Source organism: Eulemur rufifrons, chromosome 7 (assembly GCF_041146395.1).
Source record: "Eulemur rufifrons isolate Redbay chromosome 7, OSU_ERuf_1, whole genome shotgun sequence".
Taxonomy (NCBI): domain Eukaryota; kingdom Metazoa; phylum Chordata; class Mammalia; order Primates; family Lemuridae; genus Eulemur; species Eulemur rufifrons.
In genome coordinates, this window is record NC_090989.1 from 89453428 (window position 1) to 89469167 (window position 15740).

Genomic DNA, 15740 nt, shown 5'->3' on the forward strand with positions numbered 1-15740 from the left:
TCTCAAAGATGAGCATTAGGATGGAACCTGCTCTCTCTATCACCTAACAAGGCAGAAGGAGTAAACCAACTTCAGGGCCTGCCCCTAGGTCCTTTCAGCCTCTAAAGGTCCTTCCATTAGGCCAGAGTACAAAAAATAATGACACAGGATTAGAGAGTTGAAGGGGGAAAGAGATGGGGCAGGACCTGCTTTGGGGCTGAAGCTATTTAGGCTCCATGGGATCCAACCTAGCTAACCAAAGCTTTTTAGTACTAGGGTTTGAGGCTCAAATCCAATTAACAGTGCTATTGTGTTCCTATTTCTCATTGTTTCTTGGGGAGGTAATGGAGGGGTAAAGAACTTAGTAGTAAAAGATAGCTGTGATCTGATACAAAATTCAGGCATTCCCAGTCATTTGTCTCTAAGAATGCCTCAATACCAACAATACATCCAACACTAACAATTCCAACGTTCTAGTTAGTATGGTGTTAAATAACGGGACAGCCATCAACAAGGCATGGCAACCCAGCCCCGCTACGTAGCATTCTAAGCACAGGTATTGTGTCCTGTAGGGAGTTAAACTCCAGGTTCTGCAATTGTGGGATAAAGTGGATGGACCCCCCCAGGCCCGGCCCACAAAAGCCTTCTAAAATAGGAGAGTATGGGGACCCACACAGAGCTGCAAAAACATCTCTTTTAGTATGGGATTTACCCCCAAAGAAATCAAATCTATTAGCACAAGGGGACCATTGTATTTGCTTTTGCAAACTTTATAGGTGACTTTAAATAAAGTGCCTGAATCTTTTTTTTCATACTAGATGATAGATTTTCAGTCGTTACTGCAGGTTACTAAGAGGAGTGTGGGGAAAAGGAAGGCAGGGGAACTGTACATATAAGAAAGTCAACTGTAAGTACAACCACTCCTTAGAAAGCATACAGTGGGAACTCCCGAACATCATACGCTCCTAATGCCTTAACTCAACCACCCAACAATTCCATTAGTCATGGAGAAAAATGGAAGCATTAATCAAGTGAATAAAGTCCACTGTGAACTCAGCTACAGAGTCTCACTTATCCATAACCAAAGTTGTTGATGATCTTCTTTTCCCTAGGCCACCAGCTTGCTAAAATCCAAGACCTGTTTTGTAATCCCTAACACTTTAACTAGAGGTAAACCAGACTTTATCCCGATGGGAATACAAGGTAACACATTTGGCTAGATGAGGCCTACATAAAGCCAACAATGTTTACCCATTTCTATGCTCCATGCACATACATAGGATACCTTCATTTGCCCATAATGCAAGAGACATACAGAAAAGCAATAAATTATCTCTAGACAAGGAAATGTCCAGCTACGTAACAAGGCAACTGCCTGCCAAGCTGCCCCTTAAAATAATCATAGAACAGAAACAACTTAGTCCATGGTCCATAGAAAGGACAAGAGAAAAGGCAAGTAGAAGTATAAAAGAATGAAAACACAGATAAAAAAACCTAAAACTTAGGGTCCACAGTAGTATCTTTCTGGTTATCCCCAGTGATGAAGGAGGCAAAATAGTCAGTTTTTCAAATACAAATTGAAAGTCACATATTTAGGTTGTAAATTAGGGAAACCACACTGCAAAACCATCGTTAAAGCAGGTTAAAGTGGGCCAGGATGCCTGGGAAGGCTTGCCATGCACAGTCATCACTCCTTGGTGACAGCTCCCCAACAGTAAGCCTCCTCTGTTTTAACTGATAACGCAAACAAAACTACACAGGTACTCAACTCTCAACAGGTGTGGCTCAACTAGACAGCTCCGAGGAGACCTTGGAAATGTTACATGCCTACCTGATGAGAGCAGACAAAACTTTTTAAATGGAATTAAAAGATGAAGCAATCAATGTGGAAGACTTAACATCCATGCAGTTAACTTTAACAGCCAAAGCTTACTTCATTTGTAATGACTGTGGATGGAAATTACACATTTTCTTACTTCATTAAAGAGCTGGCTGGCCATAACTTTATTTTTTCTTAGGGATTTCAGGTCATTATTTACAACGATACTGCATTCAGTCATTAGGTGATACACTAAAAAGTTACTGAAGCATTTGACCTTACAAATACAGAAATATTCACCCCTGCTTTGAGTTCTCATGCTAGTTTTTCATTTTTTTCTCTCTTACTCATTAGGCAGTACTGCTAACCACACTCCCTCAAATGTCAGGGCCATATCCTAAATTTGCTGTCTTAAACTTTCTTTGGGCTGGGAAGCTAGACTGTGAGCTACACAAACACACAGAGAAGAATGGTCTCTGCGTGAGGTCTCAGAAGCTCCCCATGTGCCCTGTGCCATCTTCCTTGGCCACTGGCTGATTATCAGCTGTGAGGGTAGCTGAGTGGGCCAGACCTGTGATCTCTGAATAAGTGAGCTTAACTCATTTTCATCTCAATCAAAAAGTCACAGGAGGAACCACTCTGACAAAACACTACTTTTCTTGGTCTGGGTTCCTTCTCCCCTAGACAGATGTGTATGTGAGCTAGCCAAACCTATCACAGGACTCAGGCATTTTAGTGAAGGCTGTACCACATCCACACTGTCCCCTGACAACACCACAGAGATCTTGCAAGGAATCCATTCTTGAAATCTTTACCCTTTACAAATGATGAATAAATTTGCTGTAAAACTAATCAGAATAAACAAATGGAAAATAGATTACTACAATGCATTTTTCTAGTCCTTTGGACTTTTTTGTTCCCCACACAGAGCTCCAAGGTTTCTCTTCTATTCTTTGTTTTGTTCTTACCCATACTTCCATTTCAAAGAATTTGGTAACAACCACAGGCCCTCACAACCTCTCCCCCTAACCACATATCCTAACACAAACCACAAGTGCTTCATGCCCAGCTAGTTCTATTCTTTTGATTGACGGGGCAAGGATGCCACGTGAGCACTTGTGATTAACTTCCCTCTCTCTTAGGAGAGTGAGTCCTCAATTACTTGCTAGCAAGGTGCAGCATTACCAAACTCGGTGGCAGAGGTGGGGGGTGGGCACTCTGGAAACAAAATGAATAGATCCTCACTGTTAGTAAGACATTTAATTCCATACAAATATGTCCCCAAAGCTTTCAAAGAAAACGTTATGTTAAAAGAATATTACAAATTTCTCTAAGCAACCGGCTTATTATCTTTTCCTCTTTATTTTGCTTCCCCTATTCCAAGTCTAAAAAAGTTCTCCATGGCATTCTGGCCCCAGCCTACGGTAAGAAACATACTGGCCAAATTCATGAAAAACCTGATTTGCAGGAGAGAACCGCAGGTCCACCTCCAAAGGCCAGAGAAAGCAATTTATACACTAGGAACAATTTCTAACTAAAAAAAAAAAGCCAAAGCCCTAATCACTGCTGGGAGAATTTTTAAGTCTGTGAACCTGGCCTTCAAATTAGTAACAAAATGTCCTAGTCCTCACTCTGTGGGCCGATGACCCAAATTTCCTTACATTAATTCAAGATGTGAGTTAGCAGTACAGTACACAAATTAGTTTCAGATGACAAGAGAAAGAACCCTAACAACACCAAAAAGGAACAAAGTATACCATCAGAACCAAATAAGCCAGACCAGGCTGGATGAGAGAAGATGAATCCCTGAGTTCGATCACAAACTGGGCTGAGGTTTCCAACCTCACTTCAACACCCTAATGAGGCTTCTCACTATCTTCAACTCTCCTGGAGAAGTGTTTAAATTCAATGGGTACGGAAACAAATAAGGAGAATGCACATGATTAGTTTTAACTTTTTGCTTCCATGCTTGAATTCAAAATGCACTTTCTAAACCCATCAAATACAAGGACTTATAAAGCAACTTGTAAATAATCTCCTAGAGTCGGCTCTTCAGGATTCATATAGGTATAGTTAACTGTGATTCCATGTACTCCATAAAGCTAGTATCTTTTCCAATAAAATACAGATGAACCAATCACCTTCACACAATCTAAACAGCATTTAACATTTTGCCTTACATGCTTGTTCTGTAGCCTGAGAAAATTATGTTAGGGGCACATTAGTAAAATCAGCGCTATTCAAATTTCATGAAAATTTCCTTCTCTATTAAAAATACCAGTTTACTCTGATAGTGAGAATCTATGGTGGGTCAGTTTTCAGAAAATTACCAAAAACATACCAAAGAAATGTTCTGGCCATTTATATAACAGTAATAAGGAAAAGAAACTTTTTCCTGTTTCAGGGGGGTGGGTAAAACCACATGGATCATCAAAATGACAATGTGATAAACTTACTGAATCACAGAAAGCAAGGGCTTTGCTTGACTGTGTTGTGTTTGGAGCAGAGGGGTCTGACAGGTCACTAAGAAATTACTGTATTCTGTATTCTCCTTTAAAACAAACCTAATGTTTTATAAATGATAAGACTAGTTTCTAAATGGCTTCCAATACAAAAACTAAACCTAATACAACTTAATTTATTATTTGTGCACTGACTTACACTTGTTTATGTCCTGGCTATAGTAAAAAAGAAAAATCTAGAAAAGCAAAACTTTGATACAGAATCATATATTCATATCCTATGAAAAAAAGAAAAGAAAAACTTCATTCATGAACCTCCCCCATACAGGTGGCCTTTAGGTATAAATGCCATCAGTCACAAAGACTGACAACTTCCTAAATGTGTACTTCCTTTCTAAGTTTTATTACCAAGACTTAGAAAGAGAGAAAGAGCAACCAAGGTAGTCAGTTGTACACATTCCTACAACTAATGAAATGTCAAAGTAGCATTCACTATTAGTACTTTATTTTCCTCATGAGAAAAACCCCTTTCCTTTCTAATCAATGCTGGCTTTGAAAGGTAAACCCCTTGACTGATGTTTCAAGACCTAGAAACTCTAAAAACGGTTGTCATTTCTAGTCTTTTCACCAAAACCAGAAACAGCTTTCTGATAATAACTATGGAAACACCAACAGCCTCAATAGAAGAAAAAAAAAAAATCAAAACAAAATAGAAACACAATGCAATCTTCTTTACCTCTGAAATTCTGAGAAAATCTGCTTGTCCATCAACACACACCTGACTGTTTTTAACACTTCTCTGCTATTGTGAGAATATGGCTTTTCTTTCCCTTCCCAGTAACACTACACCCGTGCTGCAGCACTGGCTCTGCCCATGTGGAATTAGCATGTGGACACTACGAACCTGATGTGGGGCACTGCCATTGGACACAAGAAACCTGTAGGTGGTTTTAGTGCCTTTCCTTGCACTCATCTCTCCTGTATTCTGGAAACCATGAGGAAAGGTACTTGGTACAGACAAACACTCTCCCTTGCTTTTTTGAAATTCAAATTAAATACTGCAAAAAAAGGATATGGAGAGAAGCTAAGGATTATTAGAATTTCTCACAGCCCCTCTGCTAAAAACAGCTCATAGAACCAGTATGTTATGTTAAAAAGCAATATAGAGAAGAGGCCCCAACACTGCGTATTGGAAAATATGAGCTGTAATATAAGGCTTGCCAATAATTAGCTCTGAACTTCAGCAATTAATTTCTTCTTTTATAAAATGACAAGATTATAAATTAACCCTTATGGTGCCCTTCTGCTCTTAAGAGACTATCCTTCAAACACCAATTCCCTACTATGCAAACTTAAAATACATTAAATTAAAGCTAAAAAAACTGTTTCCTTTACTTGAGTATAGCTTGAGCCTTCTGCATAAGAGGGAGGAAGAATTTAAGGAAAATATTGAAAAAAGAACATATTCAACATATAGTATTGATAATCCCTGTGTTTTTATGCCAATGAAATCTAATTTTACAGCTGAGTTCTATACAGCTGTGCAAGAAAGACTCTTGCCATGGCTTGCCACTTGAATGAAAGAAGGAGTGGTGATAATTGTTCATGCAGAAAAACCTCTTGAGACATGAGCAGTACCTGGAGGTATGTGCCCAGCTGGTTGGTTGAGGCACAAATAGTCTGGAATTTGCCTTCTTGTCTGATATGTGTTCATTAGTGAAGTAAAATCACAGTTGTCTGAAAAAGTTCTTAACCTTAAAAACATTCTTGCTTTTTGCATCCAATTATAAGCATAGAAGATTTAGTTGGGAACATTTAAATCCACAGAGAAATCCTGTGAAATGGAGTTTTTAAAATTAAAAATAACAACACTCCAGATTAAAATAAATACTAATGATAAATGGTTCAGGCCACAAGTCAAAAAAAAAAAAAAAAACTGTCCACTGTGCTCTTGAGAACAAGGAAAGGATGCCAAGTAGTCTAACACACAGGCCCTGCCTTCAAGAATTCATACAGGCATTGTTTTTTTAATGTGGCTCTGCATAATTTTAAACTCGGCAAAGTGCAGTCATGTCTGAACTCAAAACTAATGTATGGAAAAATGCAGTTTTCTGGGGAGAAAAATCCACATATACAAGGATTATAAGTAAAAATTAAATAAAATTTGAGGCTGCTTCCAAAACCCCCCATTAACATAGCACCCCAGCATACTCCAAATCTTTACAGAAACATAAAAACTAAAGGGAAAAAAAATTACATCACTACATATATACACAATCTCTTGACCTCAGATGCACATCCTCACATAGATAACAGCTCAATTCTGCAAATACTGACTAAAAGGAACAGGGGGCTTATCTATTAAAAAAAAAAAAAGTTTACCAACCAAAGGTTTGTTTGCTTTGTTTGTTGTTTTTGAATGGTGTTTAAATAAGTTTGCAGACATTTTTATTAGAACACCTAGATTCCAGGTACACTCTTATCACAATAAATCCCACACCTCTCTAGACTGTGGACAGTCTAGCATCTCTACAAAAGAAACATTCCAAAGCTATGGGACCTTATTCTGACATATACTCAAGCTAATTTTGCTGCATACTTTATCGAAGGATGGGAATAACTGGGCATTTTCAATGAAATTTGGGATTTCATGTATGTTTCTATAGGACAGTGAGGGAAAAGTCTAAAGAATTGTAGTCCAAGAGTGGAAAAGATCAATTCTAAAGCTCCTTTCCATCTAATTCCAAGCTGCATGAGGAGGTAGAAAGAGGTAGGATGTCAGAAGACATGTTTTCCTCCTTCCCAGCACCTCACTCCTTGCCCAGCCCTCAGACACTACACTGCCTGGCACCCCACAGCACTTAGACAGGTCCCACTGCTTTTCGGAGCTGTGGCTCAAGGTGTTCCTACATAAGCTCTCTGTGTCTCAGGTTCTTTATCTAAAATATGGGTGATATGGGTACTTCAACACATGACTTCTAGATTCTTCTTTAATAAAATCCAAAATGTACTCTATTATTCTATTTTTAGAGATCTATTATGAATTAAAATTCACATTTGTGTGTCAACCTGGGTCCCTAACAGTCACGTATAACACCTTTAATAAGGGAAAAAATGTGTTGCAGGCACCAAACAACTGACTGCTTTCTGGAAAGGTCTGGAGGAAGCATTCCAAAGCTGCTCTTTCAGCCTGCTGGGGCAAAGGCAGTGTTTGAGGTACCTGTACACTAATTCTTATCTAGCCACACAACATTCATGTGAAGTACATAGTATTCCGCATTTACAGTTGTGGCAACAAAGACTAAAGAAGTTAAGTAATTCGCCCAAGGAGACTCAGAAAGTGATGGTACAATAAAAAAGTCGATGCTCTCTTAGCAAGCTGATTATAACATCTAAGAATCTGACAACGAAATACAAGTGGAAGAACTGATGAAAAATTTATATATAGGCTAGTGAGTTTTAAAGATTAGACAAAACAAGCACATGGTACAAAATTGAAAAGGTCAAAGATACCCCACGAGAGTAGAGCTCCCTCAGGTGCAGTCCTTGGTTCCCCTCCATTAAGGCAATGACTGTGAGTTTTTGGTATATCCTTACCAAGATGCAGATGTGATAATTTTTAAAGCACATTTCAAAGTAGCTTAAGAAAGGCTAAGCAAATCCATTATTATCGTTTGGCCTAGATGGTTAAAAATTAGAGGGAAAAAACCCCAGCAGAAACCAAATTATAAATTACTAAAGTTATGTCTTCCATGGTCATTTTAATGAGATGTCCCATGATTACACATAGAAGCAAAATTACTTCATGAAGGAAGACAAGTTATTGATGAGGAGATTGTAGAACGATATCTTTGGTACAAAGGGTTCTAAGATTCTATTATTTTTAAGTAACTATCATAAAATAAGCATAAAGCAGGTTGAAGGCTTCTCCCTTTAGTAAAAAAATAATAGTAATACTAGCAACATTCCAAAAGAAGGACTTAGCTGAAAGATACCTTATAAAATAACATCAAACAAAAGGAACTAAACAAAAATCAACCATTGTGTTAATAAATATTAACTGTGCCTCTACTTTATGGCAGGCACCGTACTAGGAGTCTAGAGAAGAAGGCATGAGGTTCAACAGAATTACAGTGAAATGTTACATTCAATTAACTAAAAACGAATCCACACTGGACACTTCTGACAAAACACCACACGAAGTCAATAGACATCCATGCTCTGTGAAACCTTTCATCTGAGATAAGCCCCAATGTCTAAATTTGGTTTCCCAGCTGTGGCCTCTTTTCTAGTCTTTGAAATCTGACAAGTGTTACAGAAGGTGAATTTGTCTTCAAAACATGGGCCCCTGCCTTAACCTTCATTTCTAATCAGCCAGGAGGATAATGAAATTATTTCTTTAATCAGCTCATAGAGAATTCAATCATGTCTATTTTATACACTCAGTTTACTTTAATTAAATAGATATTATAAAACACTCACTATAAAGAAAACAATCTGTACCATTAAACATCACTGACATCTAATTTATACTTAAATATGTATTTCAAAGATTTCTGACATAATTTTAGATATTGATCGAAACATTTTTTTTCAAAACTATCTGATTCTCACCCCTCGATGAGAAAAAAAATTAATAAGAATAGTATATGATACAATGAAAAGCAATGTAAAACCACATTTTTTCTAAAAAGGTTATTTCTTGAAAAATATTACATCCGATGACATTCTCACAGGCAGTTTTATATTTCACTTAATGTGGCTGAACACAAAGCAAATACCAGGTGTTATTTAGAGCTCAGAAAGGACTGAAACAGAAAATTCACATGAAATAACAACACTTACAAAAAAAACAAATTAGCAGGTGCAGAGACATCATATAAGGGAACGTCTATTTACTATTTCAGATTAGCCCATTATAATAGAATTTTAGTATAAAATATGTATGCAATCACATCGCTAATTCAGACTAACATTTTAAAAACACAAAAATGCAGAATTCTCTAGAAAAATATTTTCTTTCAAAAAAAAACCTGTCATATGCCAAAGAGCATTAAGGAGATTTGTTTTAATTAATAGATGAGAATGATAATTGGTATCGTCATGTTTTATACACAAATAGATGAATTTAAGTGTTTGAAAGCATGGTGCTTGCCTAGATTTTAAATACTGCCTGTGAACAATGATGACATTAATTTATACTAATATAGTTTGTTAAGAAAAAGGGGGCTGCATCCATTTATTCAATGAATACTTACCTAGGTTCCACTCTGTGTAAGACACTCTTTTATACTGAAATTATGCAAATCCTAAATTTAAGGACTCCATTAACAGGTTTTAAAATCTTTCCAGAAAAATCACTTTCAATTTCAATTTTGATACAAAAGGCACATTCTCCAATTCAATTTTATATTGCTCCTTATGTTACAAGCACAAAGGACACAAAAAATATTTTTTAGTTAATGTTACCAGTGAACTCACAGAAGCATGAGAATAAAAAAGGAAAGTAACATTTTGGGATTATTAATAGTTAGGATGTCATGAATCCCACTAAATGTCTCAGGAGTGCCCAAGAGTCCCCCAGAGCATACTTTGAGAACTGCTGCCGCACACAAGCGGGCTATATGTAAAAATATAAAAACACTTTAGATTCACTTTCTAGTAACAAAGATTGCTGTCGCTCTTTAATACTTTGTACTTCTACAATTCACCCAGCAGGGTTTGAACAAAGAACAAATTAATCTAAACGAAGCGGTATTCTAATTCTATCATGGATTTCTCTCTCGAAACACTCTTTAAAGCACTTTTGTGAAACATTCATCTGGTAATCCTGAGAGAAGTAAGAGAAGCAGGCTGGAAGGACAAGAAAACTGGACATTGGGGGCCAGGTACTTCCTGCTGGGACTGTCAGCCAACTGGACTACAGGGACGCAAAGGACTTGACACCAACAAATGCAGGCCTATTACAGGGGGATTCCCATTCAATCTCTCTGTAATCAGACTCATGCCCTAGATTCAAAGCAAACGATCAACACCAAGGAAGTAAAGACAAACAATATTGTGCTGCCATTCCCAAGGAAGAATCTTATCTGCTCTGATCTCTAGACCTTCATTTACTGTTCAATGACCCCATTTTAAATCCCACAATGATTTCATCCAGTATTATCTAGGGTCATTCATTTATTTATGTCTTTCATCAAAGAAGCCAAAAGGAGTTTTCTGAGGCATAAAGAGAACTCTTAAAATGAGAACCACAAGTTTCAAATACAGACAGAGGAATTAGTAAGACCTTGAAATTCATTTCTTAGAGCAATAAATTAACAAAATCAAACTATGCTACAGCTAATTGATTTACATTCAGCAAACACTGTTAGATGAGAGACTTCCCTTTCATTTTTAAAAATAGATTTAACAGGCATATTAATTTTCCACTGGCCACTATAAATAAATGGAACTCCAAAATATCTTTCTTTGCAAGAGCATTCTAGCCAGTTAGACTGACCCCGAGTGGAATGCATATTTACATTGCCAAGAGGCAGCATTGTGTGCTGGTGGGAAATCGCTTCTCACAAACCTCCCATTCAACCCAGGGCTCCACAATAGGTACTCACACAGGAAGCAGGCCTTGCAAAGAGCACCTCTGCGGCTCCAGAGAGAACTTTCTAAGGCAGCAAGGATGGGGAACCACTATAAATACCATGTTCACAGGCCCTAACTGCCCAACTTCAGAGTCAACAAAGCCAGTGTTGTTCAATACCATTCCCCTAAGTTCTTCCCAAGGTGAAAGGGAAACTGTCAACAATTCCATTTCATTTTTCTAGAAAATCTCAAGGCATTGCTTTGTTGTAAAAAAAAAAAAAAAAAATCACAAAGCCATGATATTTTTTTCTCAAATACATTGGAAAATACACCCAAGAAGCTATTGCTTTTTCAAATCCAACTGAAAGGTATTAATATGCAATTTTTAAAAATCAAAACTTCAAATGTTACTTATCTCCACTGAAAATTACAGTTCCTTAAATACTGACCACTGTGTTTAACTACAAAGCCCAAAACTTATTATTTTTAACTCCTCAAATAGAGAAGCATGTATCAGTTTCGTCAGTCTCATATTAACAATTACCTCTGCACAGGTATGTGAAAGAAATCAAGACAATAGTGACCACTTACACATGCCATTAAATTAATCAACTGGTGGGTGAAAACTGTAATTAATATACAGGTTTTCTCAATTCCATACTAAACTACTAAGCTAAGGGCTTGACTTTTTCCTCTGTACTTAAGCATGTAAAGAAACACAACCTGGTTCTTCCAAAACTGTGTTGATTCTCAATACCCCAGTTTCTCACCCTGTAAAGGAAAGTAGTGGCTGCTTCCTGCAGTAATTTCTTAAGGAAAATAATTTAATACCAGGCAAAGGGCAACTCTTCTGGCTTTTTTTTCTCATTTCTCAAGTTAAAGGACTAAATTCCAAGACCAAGGACTCTGTCAGCTCTAAAAATGAACTTGAGTATAATAACAAAGAATATTACAATTAGGCTGGGTATGCTGGCTCATGCCTGTAATCCTAGCACTCCGAGACGCCGAGGCAGGAGGATAGCTTCAGGTCAGGAGTTTGAGATCAGCCTGAGCAAGAAAGTGAGACTCCATCTCTACTAAAAATAGAAAAAAGTAGCCAGGTGTGGTGGTGTGTACCTGTAGTCCCAGGGAGGTTGAGGCAGGAGGACTGCTTGAGTCCAGGAGCAGTTTGAGGCTACTGTGAGCTAGCCCAGGCGACAGATTAAGAGTCTGTCTCCAAAAAAAAAAGAATATCACAATTAATACATACATCTCAAGGGTTTGTTGGAAGTCTACTTAAGGCAGCTGCTGTAAAATAAAAGGTATCTGCTCCATACCTATCATAAATAATACTTACGTTTGCAATATAGAAAAAGTAAACCAGAAATATGAGGAAATGCTCACAACACAATGCTTAGTGAAAGGTACACAATCAGATTATATATGTATATATAATTTTTTAAAAGACTGAAATGAGGCCGGGCACAGTGGCTCACATCTGTAATCCCAGCACTTTGGGAAGCCCAGGAGTTTAAGACTAGCCTGGGCAACATAGTGATACCTTGTTTCTACAAAAAATTTTTTAAAATTTAGCCAGGCATGGTGGCATGCACTTGTATTCCCAGCTATTCAGGAGGCTGAGGTGGGAGGATCACTTGAGCCCAGAAGTCTGGGGCTGCAGTGAGCTATGATTATGCCACTGCACTCCAGCTTGGGCAACAAAGTGAGACCCTGTTTCAAAATAAATAAATAAATAAATAAAACCTGAAATAAAATAGAACCAAAATGTTAACAATGGTTAACCTATGGATAATGGAATGAGAATAAGTTCAAACCACCATACACAAAAAGACCTAAAGGATATGGGTTTATCCAAGTGTCCCAGAACTAATTGCCGCCATTAGACTCTGACTGACTGTGGGACATAACAATGGAAGAACATCTGCTGTTAAGTAATAGATTTGGTAACATTTATAAAACCAGCCCTCAGGTCATGCTTGCTGAGTAATCCCTAGATTAGGCATGCTCACTAGGACCAACCTAAACAGCTAAAGGAGAGGGGGGAGAGGAAGGCAGGTTCCAACCTTACTTTTTTAAGATAACAAGTGCGCCATAAAATCCTCTTCAACTGCCAAAATAAATCAGAGTTTCTGGGTGGTGAACTCTCTGTCAATCAAATGAGAATCAGAAAAGATAAACCTAATAATAGAATCTGTTACATACTTACTTAGCTGTACTAACTATGCTAGTCCATAACTAGCACAAAGGACTTCAAAAGCTCTTGCTATGAAAAGTACAGGGTGGAGTCAGAGATTTCCCTTAGAGTTGGCAGGCCTCATTCTGGAACAGTGGAAAAGTGACTACTCACTCTTATCTTTGTGGGTTCTCTCCACCCCACCCTCCCTCATCCCAAACCTTCTAAAAATATTTGTCCCATATTTTTATTCCCACATTCCCATGGATTATAATGTATAATAAATTTTCACTCTAGAAATCTGAAAACACAGAAAACCAAGAAGAAAGTTTTAATTATTCATATCATACCATTCTGAAACAGCCACTGTTAAAATGGTGATGTATTTCATCCCAATCTTGTTTCGCTAGCCATATGAAATTTATAAAGTTAGAGGGCTACAGTGTTGAGAAAGATTCACTGCCCCAGTTCAGTGATAGAGATATGGCTGTCAAGGTCGTGAGATTAAGGAGCAAGGAGATCCATGTCACACATTTGCTATTCACTGGTTAAAAAAGAAAGCACCACGGCCCCTCCCGCTCAAGTGTTCTCTGAGTTCATCGAGAAGAGCAGGAGCAGAAAAGAGGAGTCGATGCTGGACAAGTTGTAGAGACAAAATCTCTGGCCTCCACTTCTAATTCATTCAACATTTCAGAATTAACTAATTAAAAACTTTTAATCTAACATCTAATAATGAAGATATTAGGATTGAACACACCACTCAGCTCATTTAACAGACATCACATCTGACAGATATCCCACCCAAAACACTGGCACGAATAATGTATGTTGAAATCGTATTTGTCATTGAAGTCACAAAAGGTTGAGATGGTAGACTTGGGAATTCATTCACCGCCTCAGCTGTTCAAACATTCACTGTGTACCTTCTGCAGCACTGTCCCTTATCCGGCACTGTGCACTGTGTGCCCAGCACCGTGTGCCTTATCCGGCACTGTGCACTGTGTGCCCAGCACCGTGTGCCTTATCCGGCACCGTGCACTGTGTGCCCAGCACCGTGTGCCTTATCCGGCACCGTGCACTGTGTGCCCAGCACCGTGTGCCTTATCCGGCACTGTGCACTGTGTGCCCAGCACCGTGTGCCTTATCCGGCACCGTGCACTGTGTGCCCAGCACCGTGTCCCTTATCCGGCACCGTGCACTGTGTGCCCAGCACCGTGTGCCTTATCCGGCACCGTGCACTGTGTGCCCAGCACCGTGTCCCTTATCCGGCACCGTGCACTGTGTGCCCAGCACCGTGTGCCTTATCCGGCACTGTGCACTGTGTGCCCAGCACCGTGTGCCTTATCCGGCACTGTGCACTGTGTGCCCAGCACCGTGTGCCTTATCTGGCACTGTGCATATCCAGTTTTGCACTTACGGGCTAACTTTGTAATTGAGCTAAGATTCAGGTGATCTTTAAATAATCAATCAAAAGTGAAATTTTCAAACCTCCATGTCCTTGATCTTTACAACACAGCCTTATTAGACTATTGTTTTTAACATTTCAAGATCCTTCTCTCAGAGATATTAAGATAGTGCTACAACTGAAATTATAGTCTAAAAACTTCATACTGCTGAGGGCTTAATAACTCTGACATTCAACTTGTGTATGGTATGTGTTGCTCCACCCCCCCAACCAACCGATGACTCAGTACTGCCTGTCTGGGGAAATCCTCCGAACCTCTGCACACAGCTGTGCCACACTGCATCCTGTTTCCAACATTTACCAAGGAAATTTCCTCACCCCTAATGAATTCCTATCGGTTTTTCCAGGGTTTAAGAAAATCCTGTGGTAAAATATCTCGCTCCTAATCTTGTATTGTATTCCCATAACATACATTCTAAAAAAATGTCTTCCTACACCTTTTTATAAACTGGTCAAGTACAGTAGTGAGAAGGGGGGGAAGAGTAGAACAAGCAATTCAATCTGTAACTGACTGTGAATAATCAATTGAGAACACTCATTACCTTTGGGCCCACCTCTTTCTACATTTTTGATTCAAATATTTAATTCAGAAACAAAAATTAGTAAAATAATAACTTGTTCTAAACTAATTTTTGCTTTGCAAAGTTCTTCGGGTATTAGTGTGAGTTAAAAATTTCACAGGAAATTGAAAATCCTATTTATTCAAAGAGAATTCTGTGCGATTCAACACCATGACAAGTCAGTTCTCTGCCAATGCCTTTTTGTCCCATAAGAAAGCTAATGAATTCCATGTAACATACGATAACTTTTGCCTAGCATTCTGCTGTCCATTATTGAAATTGGTAGAAAATAATGACCTATTTCAGTTGAACAGGAGATCCATATCTGTTAAGACATCATTAAGATACCTGAATTATTTAACCAGCTGTTTTTCCTGTTGTGTGACTATTTTTACAATGTAGAAAGAAATGAAATGAAGTAGTCTTGAATTCAGGCAACAGACTCTGCTTTCATTTACAAATAAATGACATTTTCTTAATGCTGTTTAAAAAAAAAGAAAGCTAATTTCTTTATCACTTAAAACAGAACCCTAAATATTATTTGGTTATTATCTATAAATTTTAAAGTCTCACAGTTGGAGAAGTGAGTAAAAGTATTACTTTTTTCATACCTTCTATACAAGCTAATCACTTTACACATCACATTTCACAGAATACTGTCAACACAAATAACGAGATCACACGCTCACAGACACTACCTTTT

The 15740-nt window shown here is 38.2% G+C and overlaps 1 protein-coding gene across 3 annotated transcripts in view; it reads right to left on the reverse strand.

The window, feature by feature from the left end:
* The window catches only part of FNDC3B (fibronectin type III domain containing 3B), a 329585-nt gene that overhangs the window by 266948 nt on the left and 46897 nt on the right, over positions 1 to 15740 (reverse strand). The window contains exon 1 of one of the 3 annotated variants that reach the window (XM_069475278.1): positions 11956 to 12017. The exons of the other annotated variants lie outside the window; for them this stretch is intronic. The gene's annotated coding sequence lies outside the window, so the exon portion shown is untranslated. Of the gene's footprint in view, positions 1 to 11955; positions 12018 to 15740 lie in introns of those variants that run through there. 3 annotated transcript variants of the gene reach the window in all.